Genomic DNA, 15033 nt, shown 5'->3' on the forward strand with positions numbered 1-15033 from the left:
GTGTGTGTGTGTGTGTGTGTGTGTGTGTGTCTATTCTGAGACCTGTTGGGCCCCATACTGCCATGTGTCCTCCAATTATTGAACAATCAACATTGTTTTTTCAGTTCCCTGATGGTTACTGCTGAGTCCATCTTATAACCATAAGTGCTGGTCCAGCCACAACTGGACCTGGTTGGGGAAATGTCTGTGGGGCCACCACAAGTAGGACAGCCCAGGTGAGTCCCCAGGTATTCCCAGGTGACAGCATCACTGCCATAAGCTAAGACCCACACAACAATGGAGTTAAAGTGTTCTAAGGTCCCCTCATCCAGGAAGTGATCAAAGAATGAATTTATATTAGACTTCAGTGAGTCAAGAGAGGTTGTTATCATTTCTATGATAACTGCTAAAAGAATAGTAAAACAATTTGTAACTAACAAACTAATAGGAGTGAAGGATGAATTAAAAAAAGATTAACCTAAAAAGGGCAATAAAAGAAAGAAAAAGGAACACAGACTGGGACAATTAGAAAACTAATAACAAAAGGGTAGGCTTTAACCCAAATATATTAGTAAATGCACATTTCAATTAAAAGACAAAGATTACATGACTGGAATGGGGAGAATAACTAGCCTAATTAGCAGGTTAGGGTGGGTGGGTTGGAAGAGAACAACCAATGAACTTGTATGTATATATGCATAACCCATGGACACAGACAATAGGGTGGTGAAGACCTAGGGCAGGGGGCAGGGACAGGCTAGAAGAGGTCAATGGGGAAGAAAGGGGACATATGTAATACTTTCAGTAATAAAGATTTTTTTAATAAAATAAAATTATATTCAAAAAAAGGGCACCACTTAAATATAAGAGTAAAGAAAGAACCAGGGGTAGGGGGGTGGGAAGTAGGGGGTGGTGGGGGAGGGAGATACAGTAGTCCAACAATAACTAAAGCAAAGCTGGTATAGCTGTCTTAATATTACACACTTTTAGGCAAGAAGCATTCTTAGAGATAAAGAATACTTTCACAATGATTGCCTAACAATAAACAATAATTTGCCAATGTTTCAACAAGGAGGGAGTCCAGCCATAGAGTGGGAGAAGCTATTTTTCATACATCGTTCTGACAAGGACTTTCCCATTTGGAGTAGAACAAGGACACAGGAGCGGGCAGAGGGGGAGAGAGTGGGTCTGGGACGCCTGCACTGGGAGCCAGTCGCTCAGGCTCTAAGCCTGCCGGCCCATATTCATAGAGGAGGAAAGAGGTGACTCCTGCATGGGTCCCAGCGAGGATTTGGTGAGAAAACAGAAAACGTGCCAGTATAGTGGCTGATGCTTGGTCAGGAAAGGGGAGTGGTTATGATCCTACTCTTTCAAATCGCCTCCTTTTGTTTCTCCCTTTTTGTTAAGCCCAGCTGAGGAACTGTCTTCATGCATCCACGGGGATTCCCTCTCTGACCCCTGTCCTGTCCTTGCTCCCCCAGGAGAGCCTGGCCTTCATGGCTGCATGCTGCCTTTAGATCAAGCCAGACTTCCACCCTCGGTCTAAGGCCTCCACAACCACAGGGGAGTTTTAACTACGAGGTTTTGGAATGGGACTAAACTCAGTCCAGGGCCTTGAAGTTGGAAAAAGAGTCTTATCATGCAGTGCCATACCTGAGTAAGACTGATCAGACAACCCAAAGGAAAGGTGTTTTCCCCTTCACTAAGCCTTCCTCACTCCCTGGAGAGTTCCGTCTCTTTTATTCTACCGCCGCTTCTATTTCAACTTCACTCGACAAACCATCAGTAACATTCAAAATATCATGAGGTGGAGAAAAACAGCCCTTCACCCTGGTCAACCTGGTTTTATGCTTTTCGGGAATGTGACATGAAACAAGTCCTGTTCGCTAGATCAATACTTTATTGCACTGAAATCTGCAGATGAAAGGGGTGGTTGCCTGCCAAGAAATCTGCGAAAACTATTTTCATCTTTGCTAAGAGGTAAGATATTTGTCTTTAATAAGCACGGTGACTGACACATAGTGTGCTTATAAATAGCTCCTCCAAAAGCGTGCGCACACACGCGATTTAAATAAGAGGAATGCGGGGCCTTGCAAGTACCACTCTGATGCCTCCCAGCCCCAGGTCTGTGGGTAAAGGATAGCTGCCACCATAAACTGCAAAACAACTCAGCCTCTTCCAGAATCACCAGGCCTTGCTAGGAGAGGTCCCTAACTCACCTATGTATCAGGGACACCCTTCTTCCAACGTTCCTACCACAGCTGTGGTTGTTTCAGACAAGACAGAGGCAGCGGCTCACATCAGCACAGCTGTCAGTCTCCCGCTGCAGGTAAATTGAACCTTAGGTCTCCGGCTGGGGGGTTCCCAGGGTGACCAGGGCACCAAGTGCGGCAGGAGAGGTTCTGGCTGCATTACATATGCATGTAGAGGCCTCCTCCAGGACTTTGCTGAGCTATCCTGTATCAATGATGGCGCTATGTGAACACACACACACACACACACACACACACACACACACACACGATTGTCCAGCTGACAGGATAACGCAGTCATCTGACCATAACTGTTGAAACACCCGTTTTAAGGGGCTCAGATGACAGGCACTGTGAAACCTGAGTAAAACTTGAAGACCCAGGACACGTTCACCAGCCAATCCCCCTCCTTTACTGCAGAGTTAACAGCCATGTGAAAGAAAACGTGTGTTGGCACCAGAAACAGTTTGTGACCCAGATACTGTGGTCTCAGCTTTGCAGACCGAAGCCGGGATGACACGAAAAGCTCAAGGGACAGAGGGAGCCGAGGCCATTAAAGGTATTGAAAGAGAGATTTCACTGCCAGGGAACAATAAATAAACACGGTTCACTAAAGAAAACCTATCTGTCTAGAATTCTTCGGGAGATGGCAACGTCCCAAAGCCCTTCTGGAAGTATTTTTGGCATTCGGTGTCTGCTCCATCTGCGTGAACACATCATCCCTCGGGGAGAGGTTGGGGTAAATCTAATAAAGCCCTCCCGTGCTCTGATTTATAGGTGGAGTGGCCTTCGAGTTGGCCCTCATCCACACCCAGAAATTAATCCTGTGATTTTTCATATGCAATAGAGTGGAGTGAGGGGGTGAAATAAAATAAACCGCCAGCCAAACACATACATATGTACCGAAAGTATACTAACATAGACTCCTCCATAGACAGATCTTTACTTGACACATATGTTGCAATAGGGTTTATGTTTAGTCATGGACCCAGGAAATGTCATGGGCAAGTTTCTGGTTAAAAAAAAAAATGTTTTGTGAAAATTTTCAACAGATAAAGCATTATTAAAATATTCTCAAATTATACCTAAGTCCTAAACCAAAAGTTGGCTATTAGGTTGAGAGTTTAATTACTTTGCATTTAAACATTAAACGATATAGTTATATATTATTCCTAGGACCTTCCCCATGTCCTCCCGAGGTCACCAGGGAAGGGATTCTGCCTCTGCCTCCACAAACAACATAAACAATGAGTTGGGCCATAAACCTGGGGACGGAGGTCTGCGGGGAGGAGAGCTGTGATTTCCTCCAAGTCTCAGGGGAAAAGCAGGCCCAGTATCAGGAATGGGATAGAGCTAACAAAGGAAGGTAGAGAAAGCCTAACATGAAAGTCTCAGTTCTGTTGCTCTGCAACAATGAAAAGCTGATACTTTCATCAGCATGGCAAACAGGAAGACAATTGTCAGTGCTGCCTCTGGACACCTCGCTGGTCCGGCCCACCATACACACACACACACACACACACACCGGTCAATGCTTGCAGGGTTTTGTTCCACTCCATAGACAAGCATTTTACTTCTTTTAGTGGTGACATATTTCCATCGTGGTCAACAGTAGTTTCTTTCTAGATAAGTTCGTATCATGGGCAACATTGTTCAAATTTCTTGGTAGCAATCTTTCCATAGTAATTGTCTCTGCCCAGCACCCATGGCTTTGCCATGCTCTCACTCTTCCTCTTTCCTTTCTGCTCCTGCCTCCCCTGACCTGGTTCGAATTTCTGAGAAAGGCTGGATACAAGTTACCTGTGAACCATGGTGACAAGAAACCATAGTGCTTCAAAATACAACACTGGTTCAGAACCATGGACAACAGGACTCAGGTGGGGTGGCAAGTCATAGCCATGGGAGCATTTAACTTGCCTTTATATATGACTAGGGGCCCAGTGCACGAATTCATGCACCTTGAAAGGAACTGTGGGCCGTGAGGCTGCAGTGGGCACAGAGGTGGGTCTCAGCCCAGCCTCCACACCCCTGCCCGGCCCCTTCCACCGCAGCCCCCTGTCCTCTGTCTGCCAGCAGCCCCGCTCCCTATCCCACCCCACTCCCATGCGCTGATGGCGCCAGCCCCACTCCCACCCGCTGAGCAATTGGGGCCAGTGCCAGCAGCGGGTACAAGCAGCAGTTGTTGCCCCGATTGCCCCTCAGGAGCTGGGGGAAGTGGAGAAACCCTCAGGGGCGATCAGGGCTGGCAACCACCACTCACATCTGCTGACAGTGCCAAGCAATCGGGACCAGTGCCAGGCACCAGCAGTCTGTGCAAGTGCCAGGCAGGACCACAGCGCATGGGAGCAAAGAATTTTCAGTAGCCACCAGAGGCTCGCCCCAATGACAGCGACCCATGCTCTGCCTTGGTCTGGCAGCCCCGCTCACCTGCTCCATCATCCCACCTTGGCTGATGCCCACCATGTTCCGCATTCTGCCGCCTGCTGCTGACGTCTGCCACGTCACATACCCTCAGTCTTCTCCATCATGAGATACTTAAGATATCCTTATCAAAGATATCAAGATATCCTTATCATAGATGGTTCCCGGGACACCCCACCACCACCGTCTTGCCCTGTCCTATTGCTCTTGAGTTCATAATGTCCCCCTAGAAACGTGGCACCTAGAACAGGAAACAACATTCTGACCCACTGGAACATTGCTCCTGGGGTCTGAGCCCCAGAGAGTGCAGAATGTTAGTAAGTCCCGGGTTATAAGGTGGGGGGAGGGGGGGAGGACCTGTGATTTGCTAGAGGTTCTTTATATAAATGACACTGGTGCCAGTTCTTGTTGCCTTTGATATATACTTACTATGATGTATACTTACATGTTTCTAGTTAGAGTCATTAAAATCTTTATTTATAAAGCAATCAATAATTCCTTTCACTCCATTTTTTAATTGAAAAAATCCTGTGGTCTTCTGTTTATGTTAATATATTTTATCTTAAATTAATTCTAATAATTAAAAATCTATTAAACTATCTATTTGATTTAATAGTCTGTAGTCAGATTATTCAAGCATATGGTAAAGAATTCCTTTCACTCTTCATAGTTGCTGAGAAATTCATGCTGATGGATCCCATAATCCTGACAGTTCTTCAGCAAGAAAGCTAGCGAGTTGTGGGAACCCAACATGGTGATGACAAGAATCCACGATTCCCTAAGACGCAAACCATGCTGCAGAAGATTATCCCAAGGAAAGAAATACCCCAAAGACCCCCGGGCCTGTAATTAAAGTGATCAACTACCCCCTCCTATAATTCTCCATCTCCCAGCCCCTGGCTGGCCAGGGCAGCCCTGGAAGCCTACCCTGTAATCAGAATGGGGGAAAGAATAACAAAGCAGAGAACAGGAAACTGTGGATATCTTCTCTACCAGATGTCCCTCTGCTCACTGGGGTTTCAAAAAACACAGAGCTTTAAATCTGACTTCTTTCCCTACAGAGCTCAGCGCACCCCCCCACATCCCCCCCACACACACCCCCCGCTGCTGAGCTCATTCGTGGGCAGACAGACAGACCCTCCCTGAAGGTTACCAGCACAATGTTATTCTTGCTTTTCATACTGTCGTTAATTATGCACATGCAGCACTCCAGCTCTAGCCTATGTTGCCAAGATAGCTGTTGGGTAAAGGAAAAGTACAGTCAGCCCACTAGTTCATTGATCTTTATGATATCTAAACACTGATTTTTTTTTTTTAACCACATTGATTAAAATAAAGGATATTTTGACTCTGTATAGACAGAGTCTGAATTTTTCAATGTTCTTCCTTATAAACATATTGCTTATCATATAAGTTCTTCATGACATGTAAAGGCCCCTTTGCTATTGTATAACCATCATAATCATGGAGAAACAGATATCGCAAGAGTAGGCAATAGGCCAAAGGTCACTAGCAAGGTCAAGGATGAAATCAGATTTAAGAGTGAAAGTTTCCACTTCATTAGTCATTATTCCCCTGTGAGACTCCAGCACATCCTGTTAGATCTTGTTATGTCTACATTCAAAGTGAATTTTTATTATTAGAAAGCAGGGAAAGCATCTGAATAGTAACTTCACAGAACTCCAAGAATCTAATTTGTTTGGATATAGAAATGTGGGTAATTCTTTCAATGTCAAGTAACACCTTCAATGTTTCCCTTTAGTTAAATCTGGCCAACTCCTTAAAACTAAAATAAGCTCCTAGTTTACTACTGATTCCACCCCCTTAGGAGATCCTGAGGTAGGAAATATTGACAGAACTCCCAGACCATCTGTTCTGCCTTCCATTTCTGAGTACACCGCATTTGTACTAATTATTGTACCGCTTTAGCTGATGTTGCGGGAAATCCCTTCATACACACAAGGGAGCCTTGGGTAGACACTGAGGATTTCATTTGCACGGAGAACCAAACTTGCACCACTTAATGCCATGATTTAGCAATAGGGTTAGAGCAATCGTTTGGCTATTCTTACTGTTAGAAAGGAAAATATGGGGAGGCTGTTCATGTGATCTCCATCGCAGAGATAAATCCTTGGCCTACACACCGTGCTCCAGAATGTGGGGAGAGCTCCCTGGGACAAAGCTGTCTTCAGAACAGGACTAGTCCAGGGGCTCACAGCAGCCAAAGACCAGGCCATCCCACACCAGCCCTGCTGACGGAATAAACCGTGTTGCCTTGAGATACTTGTGAAAGGAGCCCCAGGGCGCCAATGCGCACACCAGGAGCTGCTCAGAGCCAGTTGTGTCTAGGCCACTCAGATCAAAGATTGGTTTGGGCAAAAGGAAGTTTTGAATTTGACAGGATTTCCCTGGATACATTCAAAACAGGAATAATGTGACAGGCCAGGAGCAACAAACTCAACTGCCTGCAACTCTTAAGGGCAACAAGGTTGAATGCATGGAGGCTAATTCCAAGGTAATGCTGCCTTAAAAAAAAAAAAAAAAAAAAAAAAAAAAAAAGCCAACAAGGATGAAAACTAGCCCTCAACACAATAATCCCCAAAGCTTGTGGCTAGAGTTAGAAGTAAAAGGAAGGAGGAGGGGAGACAGATTAAAGTAAGCAAACGAATTCCTTGACATATGCCGTATGAGTTTTGACACTTTGATAGGAAGAATCTGTTACAGTGCTTAAAAGTTCCAAGCCTCACCCTGCAGGGTATGGGGGGAGGAGCAAAGAGTTCAAAGTGAATAATTACCTGTTATTGATGTATTATATTTAAAGACCCTGGCTAAGGATTAAAGACACTCTCAAGGCTGTTAACAGCCTGAAGTAAACAAGTCATGATTCAGAGGGGAGGAGGAGAAAAGAATGTCAGACGGATTTCCTCCATCATTCCGGAACTCTGTGTAGGTGAGACAAAGTATGCATGCGTGCATTATACAGAAGGACACATTTAAGGCCAGAAAGAAAACCATCAAACATTGCTGGAGCTTTGTCTTGGTCCCTGGAGTCTCCTCCTCTGAGTTTTACTCTCTTTCAAGGACGTTGTCTTAGTAACCATTACACTCCAGGCACTACAGAAGGATGGGCAGCCAGTCGGTGCACAATGAACTTGATTGGTTGGTTGGCTGGTTGGTTGGTTAGTTGAACTCAGTTGCTTTCATCTTTATACTTTCAGCAAAGAAACAAAGATTTTATTACTGAAATAAATGGTGGCCCACCAGGCCCAGCGCCATTTCCCTGGGGATACGCCTAGAGAGAGGATGGTTTCCCCCCAGCAAAGTCCCCCAAAACAATCAGTGGGTAGCTCCCTGGAGGATGCGCTTGAGGAGGCCTTATTTCTGTTCCTGTTTCCTCTTCTGTGGTATCGAATTCTGTGATCTCTCAGCTGAGGACTATTATTTCTAATGAAAAACACTTCCAGGAAATCAGTCCAAGACAGATTTAATTTGATGTGGAAAAGAATTTCAAATGCACATTGTGTCCGTCGGAAATTATGATCGGCTTTAGCTTTCAAGTACCCAGATCTGAAGATGCCACAGTGCTTTGAAGGAAAGGAGGAGGAGAACTTTTTTGTTTTTGTATTTTTAATTTCTTTTAGGAAAAAAATAAAGAATAAAAAGAAGAGCCATCCTTCCCTCAGGGAAAAGCCAGTTCTGGTCAACATAATTACAACCTGGGCGGATGGGCAGCGCCTGGCCATGCCCTGAAGCCATGAGTCTGTGTATTCCTCCTGGAAACTGTCCGGAAGAGTCCAGCCTGCCCAGGAAGGACACCGTCTCCTATGGCACTGCCCTGCTCAGGGCACATTCTCTGAGCCGAGAATCAAGGCCTCCCCAACCCACCTTCACTTGTTTTTCTAAACCCAGCTCCTATATGTGCCCTCAACAAACCATGCCCTGCACCCAGTCTTGTCCAAGCCTATCTCCAGGAATCACGTTACCAAGCCCATGGCTAGACTTTCTCTCTACCCCTCCATAGCGGGTGATAAAACCCCACATTTTTAGAGCAAAAACCAGACTAACCAATTTTGTATCTGAGTTCCAGAATAATAACATAAAAATATCTCTCATGTAATAAGATGCCACTGACTCTCATCTCTCAGCTTTTCAAGACCCAGCTCCAAGCCCTCCTAGGTGTCCTTCCTCCTTATGTGATGGGCTTTGAGTACACAGTTAAGTCAGGCATGACTCCTGAGCTAGAAACTTCACTCACATAGGTCATCCCTAAATAGATGATAGATAGATGATAGATAGATAGATATAGAGAAATACATATAACATAAAACTTCCCATTTTAAGCATTTTTCAGTGTACTCTTCAATGGCATTAATTACATTCACAATGTTGTGCAACCATCACTACTATGTGTTTCCAAAACCTTTCATCATCCCACACAGAAACTCTGTACCCATTAAGCAATAACTCTTCACGCTCCCCTTTCCCCAGTCCCTCTAACCTCTAATCTACTTTCTGTCTCTGTGAATTTGCCTCTTCTAGATATTTTAGGTAAGTGGAGTCATACAATATCTGTCCTTTGTGGCTGGCTTATTTCACTCAGCATAATGTTTTCAAGGTTTATTGCTGTGGTACATGTATCGTATTTTCCTTTATTTTTAAGGTTGAATTATATTCTATTACATGTATATCCCACATTTTGTTTATTCGCTCTTCCATCCATCAAGGGGCACTTGGGTGGCTTCCATCTTTTGGAGGTTGTGAATGATGCTGCTGTGAGCATGGGTGTATAAGTATCTGTTCAAGTCACTGCTTTTGATTCTTTCAGGTCTCTACCTACGCCTGGGATTTCTGTCATACCTTCATTTATATTTGATGGATGAATGAATGAATGAATGAATGAGAGTTTCCAGCAGAGATACAAATTTTGCGCAAAGGCACGTAGGGCAGCCTGTGTAAGTCTGTGCTACAGGAAGCTGCTTGGAATGGCTGCACTGGGGGACCCAGAGATGAAGCCCCAGGAGCAGGAACTTTCCTGAAACCCCCACCAGTTCCACCATCTGAATGCACTTAATCAGAGCCTGACCAACGCCCAGGAATAGGTCAAAATGTTACTGGTTCCCAAACTTTCCTCTTCCTTGACACCCAGGACAGAGGTCACTCAAAAAAGCAAGATGTCTCATGACCTGCCACTCCATAAATATCTCAAGCTAAGGAGAATTATGTTTTTCAGAAAAAGTGACCCTAATGTTTTATTTTGAACACCTGTTACCCATCTCCCAATCAACAGTGACACAAGTTATCGGAGGTGGAAAGTTTTGTGCAGCATCTGTTTCAAGGGTGAATGCCATGATGGATCAGCTGACAAACACCATTAGCCAGGACAGAAAATATGGGAAGAGAGGGAATTTGGGGAGATGATGCCTTCATTTTCAGATAGTGACTGAGAGGCAACCCACAGGGGTAGGGTGGAGTCAGATGTCAGTTCTCCAGGAAAAGGTCAGTCTTGAAGGAAAGATGTGGAAGTCATCTCACATGGATGAGATTGTTCAGCTAGGGCTGGCGCTTCAGAAGAAAAGAGGACCAAGACCAGAAGTCTGAGGCATTCTAACACTTAAGAGGCAGGTCATCAGAGTTGGAATAACATCAACATTTCATCGTAGTCAAGAGAAACAGTTCAAGGAGAGGGTGATCAACATTACCCAACACCAAGGTCACGGTGCAAGCTAAGAATCCCATTGGGTCTGACAACTGGTTGGACCAAGAGGTCTTGAAGCAGCCTCCGGGAGCAGCGATCAGATATCCCTCTCTGAACACTGATAGGAAATAATGACTGCCACATTTGGTAACAGTCTCAATACGTGGTAGACACTCAAATGCTTATTGCACAAGTATATGCAGAAATAGACCTGGAAAGAAGCAGTTAGAACTGTCTATCGCTGCTGAATATATGATGATTTTTATTAAGGTTGGGAGATGGACATGTTTAAAATTGCTGATGTGTTACAGAAAAGCCTTGAGCTGTTTTAAATCAGATGAACACTATTGAATGATATAACTGTATAGTTGCCCATGTTTGCAATGAATACAATAAACAGGATCATTCAATACTCTGGCTTTGAAAGTGTGATGATCTAGAAAATTAGAACTCATTCTAACTTAGGCAGAGGTTTCTTTTTCTCACCCAGCTAAAGGCAGAGCCAATAGTCTAAATCAGTGATTCTCAACCTTCCTAATGCCGCGACCCTTTAATACAGTTCCTCATGTTGTGGTGACCCCCCCATTTCATTGGTACAAATTGAACATAATTAAAGCATAGTGATTAATCACAAAAACAATATGTAATTATACATGTGTTTTCCGATGGTCTTAGGCGACCCCTGTGAAAGAGTCGTTCGACCCCCAAAGGGGTCATGACCCACAGGTTGAGAACCGCTGGTCTAAATACTTTTGTACATCTTAAATGTTTAAAAATACGGATAATAATAAACAGAAAAGACAACAACAATAAAAAGACGAACTAGGATAACCATCTGAATTATGGGCTGGTTTACTATAGAACAAGCTCAAAGGCTAACACAGGCCAAATAAATGAGGCATGCGGCCCGTGGGCCACAAGTTTGACATGCCTGCTGTAGTGTAGAACTTTAAACTCAGAACCCTCCTTCAACCCTCTCAGTTGCCCCAAGGACTGTGATGTGCTTGGGTCCTGCCCCAACAGGTCCAGGGGTTCCCAAAGGTGTAGACGGAGTCGGCGAAGAAGGAATGACACGGAGACGGCATTCAGTTGATCAGCAGCCTAGCCAGGATCTCTAGCCAGGATCTCCAGCCAAGTTCTGGTCTGTATCTCCAGCCAAGTTCTGTTCAGGATCTCCAGGGAAGTTCTGGTTAGGTTCTCCAGCCAGGTTCCCCAGGTTCCCCAGCCAGGTTCGGTCACCAGATTCTGTAGCCAGGTTCTTCAGCCAGGTTCTGGCTAGGTTCTCCAGCCAGGTTCAGTCACCAGGTTCTAGTCAGGTTCTCTTGCCATGTTCTATCCAGGTTCTGTAGCCAGGTTCTGTCTCTAGGTTCTTCAGTCAGGTTCTCTCGCTAGGTTTTGCCTCTAGGTTTTGTGGCCAGTTGTCTTGTTACATTTGTATTTATACCAGTTGATTCCAATCCTATCAATCTCTATTCCAAAGGTTAGGGCGTTTCTAATCTCCATTCCAGGGAGTAAAGATTATGTAGCTTAAGCATGATTGTTCATAGTTAAAGTGATTAATTACTCGCCTGGCACTTAGTTAAGGGGTTTTATTCCCTCCCTAACTTCAGGGGAAAATCCCTACCTGGGGAAACAACCTTTCTCAGAGAGGTGACCTTGGTTAAAACACATAGTGCCAAGAAGGTGAGCAAACATATTAAGAACAGTATGCCATATATGCCAGGTCCCTTGAAACAGCAAGGATGGACTGGCTCCCGGCAGTGATGAACTGAGACCTGCTCACTTGAGGTCGAGAGAAATGACACAAAATGAAATCTCCTATAAAACCAAGATACAAATCCTCTTATCCTTCTATCCTACTTTGGTTTAAACAGTGGCTCTTATTGATGACCTGGGAGTTAGAGCAGACAGAACCAGCATTCCACATTTCTGACATTTCAAAAGAGCAGACTAGGAAATAGACCCTCCAAGCTGGCCCTTCTCTCTCCAATCTGTGTCTTGTTTCCACAATTCTGTCAATTTATTCTCCCTAAAATACCATTTTCATCCTGTTACTCTACAGCTCAGTAGTTTTCAATGGTTCTATTTTATTTTATTGTTGACAGTATTACAGATGCCCCCTAATTTACCCCCCTTTATCCCCCTCCTCTCAGCCCCTCCCCACCCCAGGTCCTCACCACAACATTGTCTGTGTCCATTGGTTATGCATATATGTATATGAGTTCTTTGGTTGATCTCTTCTTTTTACTTCCATTTATAAAAAAAAAAAAAAATTGCAAACTTCTTGGGCTAACATTCAAGACATTCAAGATTCCCTATATTCTGCTCTCTTTGTGGCAGACTCCCCAGTCTCTAGCCCACCAGTGGGCATAGCGACTCTTTGAGAAGTGACCCCAGGTGCAGTCCAGAGTTCGTTGTTTTGGAGCATCTTCTGGGATGACAGACTTTGGAAAATGTTGCTTCAGACAACAGTCACCTGGCAACAGGGCCAGCCCAGGACTCAGGACATGTGGGGCGGGGTGTGTGTGTGGGGGGGGGGGGCGGGGGGGCCTGAGAAATCCTTGTTGGTTGCATTTACTTTCTTTCTGAATTCAGAATGTTTTGGTCCTCACTTCTGCTTCAGCCAGGCTGAACCTCAGAAAAAGCTACACAGTAGAAGTTAGAAATAGAAAGGGAGGTGGGGGGGAGACCTATGCATTTTTGTCCCTGTCCCAATCTACATAGACATCAGCATTACCCATCCACCCCCTCCTCAAAACACATCCTTGCCCTGGCCAGTGTGGCTTGGTTGGTTGAGTGTTGTCCCCTGCACCAAAAGGTTGCTGGTTCGATTCTGGGTTATGGGCTCTATCCCTGATAGGAGTCAGGAGGCAGCCGATTGATGTTCTACCCTCACATCGATGTTTGTCTTTCTCTCTCCCCCTCCTTTCCTCTCTCTCTAAAGATCAATAAAAATATTTTAAAATAAAAATTCTTTTAAAGGCACCCTGCCTTTGCAACAGCATGGATGGACCTGGAGAACATATTCGAAGTGAAATAAGCCAGTCAAAGAAAGATAAGCATCACGTGATCTCACTCATTTGTGGAATATAATGAATAACATAAACTGATGAGCAAAAATAGATCCAGAGACATAGAAGCATGGAACAGACTGTCAAACCTCAGAGGGAGGGTAAGGGAGGGTGGAGCGGGCGGGGTAAGAGATCAACCAAAGGACTTGTATGCATGCATATAAGCATAACCAATGGACACAGACAGTAGGGGGGCGAGGGCCTGTGCTGGGGGGCAGGAGTGGGCGGGGAGAGGTCAATGGGGGGGGGGGGGAAATGAGACATATGTAATACTTTCAACAATAAAAAAAATTTAAAAATAATAAAATAAAGAAAAGGCACCCTGCCTGCTATTATTACATTGTGAAGGGATTTGGGAAAGTACTAATGCATATATGCCAATTGTTTCTTTAGCAGGAACAGTGGCTACAGACAAGAAGGAAGAGGGGCGAGAAGCAGAGCTCTCCAAGGATTGCCTCCTACAAAGGGAATCTGCGGAGGGAGAGGAGGCAGAATGAAGACCAGAGGAGGTGGACTAAGTCACGAAGATCACACAGGAAATTTGCAACAAGGCCAAGAACACAACCCCAAGAGCTGAGCCAGGGCCTTCTCTGCCATCGTATCGCCAGAAGTTATTTTTGTAGCAGACACTAAAAGCAAATACTCCAGCTCTCTGCCACTTGGCTTGCCATTGGGTCAATGAGTGTGGTCGGGGAGCCGAGCTAGCTCGAATAAAGACTCTTATGCTTTTGCATCGGAAAAAAAAAGAAAGAAAATACTCCAGAGCAACGACACTGCCTGACGGCCGGTAGCCTTTTTAAGGATCTCTGCGCAGCACATTTCATTTCCTCCCCGCAGCAGGACCACCTTCTTTGTTCAAATTGCACCCACAGAACCCTAATCCATGCTGCTAAAACCAGCCCTGCCTTCAAAGCGTCACTTGGCAAAGCGAAGGAACTTGGACACTGGCCAGTAACAAAGTGTTTCCAACCTGGGATTCTGGCGGAGGAGGCACACAGGTTCTGACCACTCCTCCCCTTCCCCGGCTTAGCTGGGGGGCTGATTTCGGTGCGCAAGCCTTTGGTTGGGCCCTCGCCTGGTGCCCTCCGGCATCCTTCATGGCACAGACATGTCTCCCACATGATTTTATTTTTCCGCCTTGGGACCTAAAGATGCCTGCGCTGAACCCTTTATGGCCATGGATCTTAATCTCCCTTCTTCCAGAAATTGCACCCAAGGCTGCAAGAAATCCTAACTACACTGTATATTGCTTTATGTAGCCTTTTCCACTGACATCTGTAAAACTCAAATCCAAAGTTTAGTATCCATTTTTGGGACCATTAAGCATTTTCATCAGAGTTTTTTTTTTATTTTATTTTACTTTGTGCTTTTAAAACAATAAAAGTCCTCTAAACTTGCGCTTGTGTGCAAGGAGAAGGGACTTGGATGGTGTCTCTTGTGATTACTCCACTTAATCAACAACCCCAAATGTGGCCCCCGAGCCTCTTCTGCATTTCTCAGCCATGTGTTTGCAATCAGCAGTGGCTCTTTGAGCATGGCCAGCATATGTTTTTCAGCTTTTGAATTCAATTTCAGCAACCTTGAGAAGGCACACATAGCGGGGCAGGAATTTGAA

This window comes from Myotis myotis, unplaced genomic scaffold (genome assembly GCF_014108235.1).
Source record: "Myotis myotis isolate mMyoMyo1 unplaced genomic scaffold, mMyoMyo1.p scaffold_m19_p_9, whole genome shotgun sequence".
NCBI lineage: Eukaryota > Metazoa > Chordata > Mammalia > Chiroptera > Vespertilionidae > Myotis > Myotis myotis.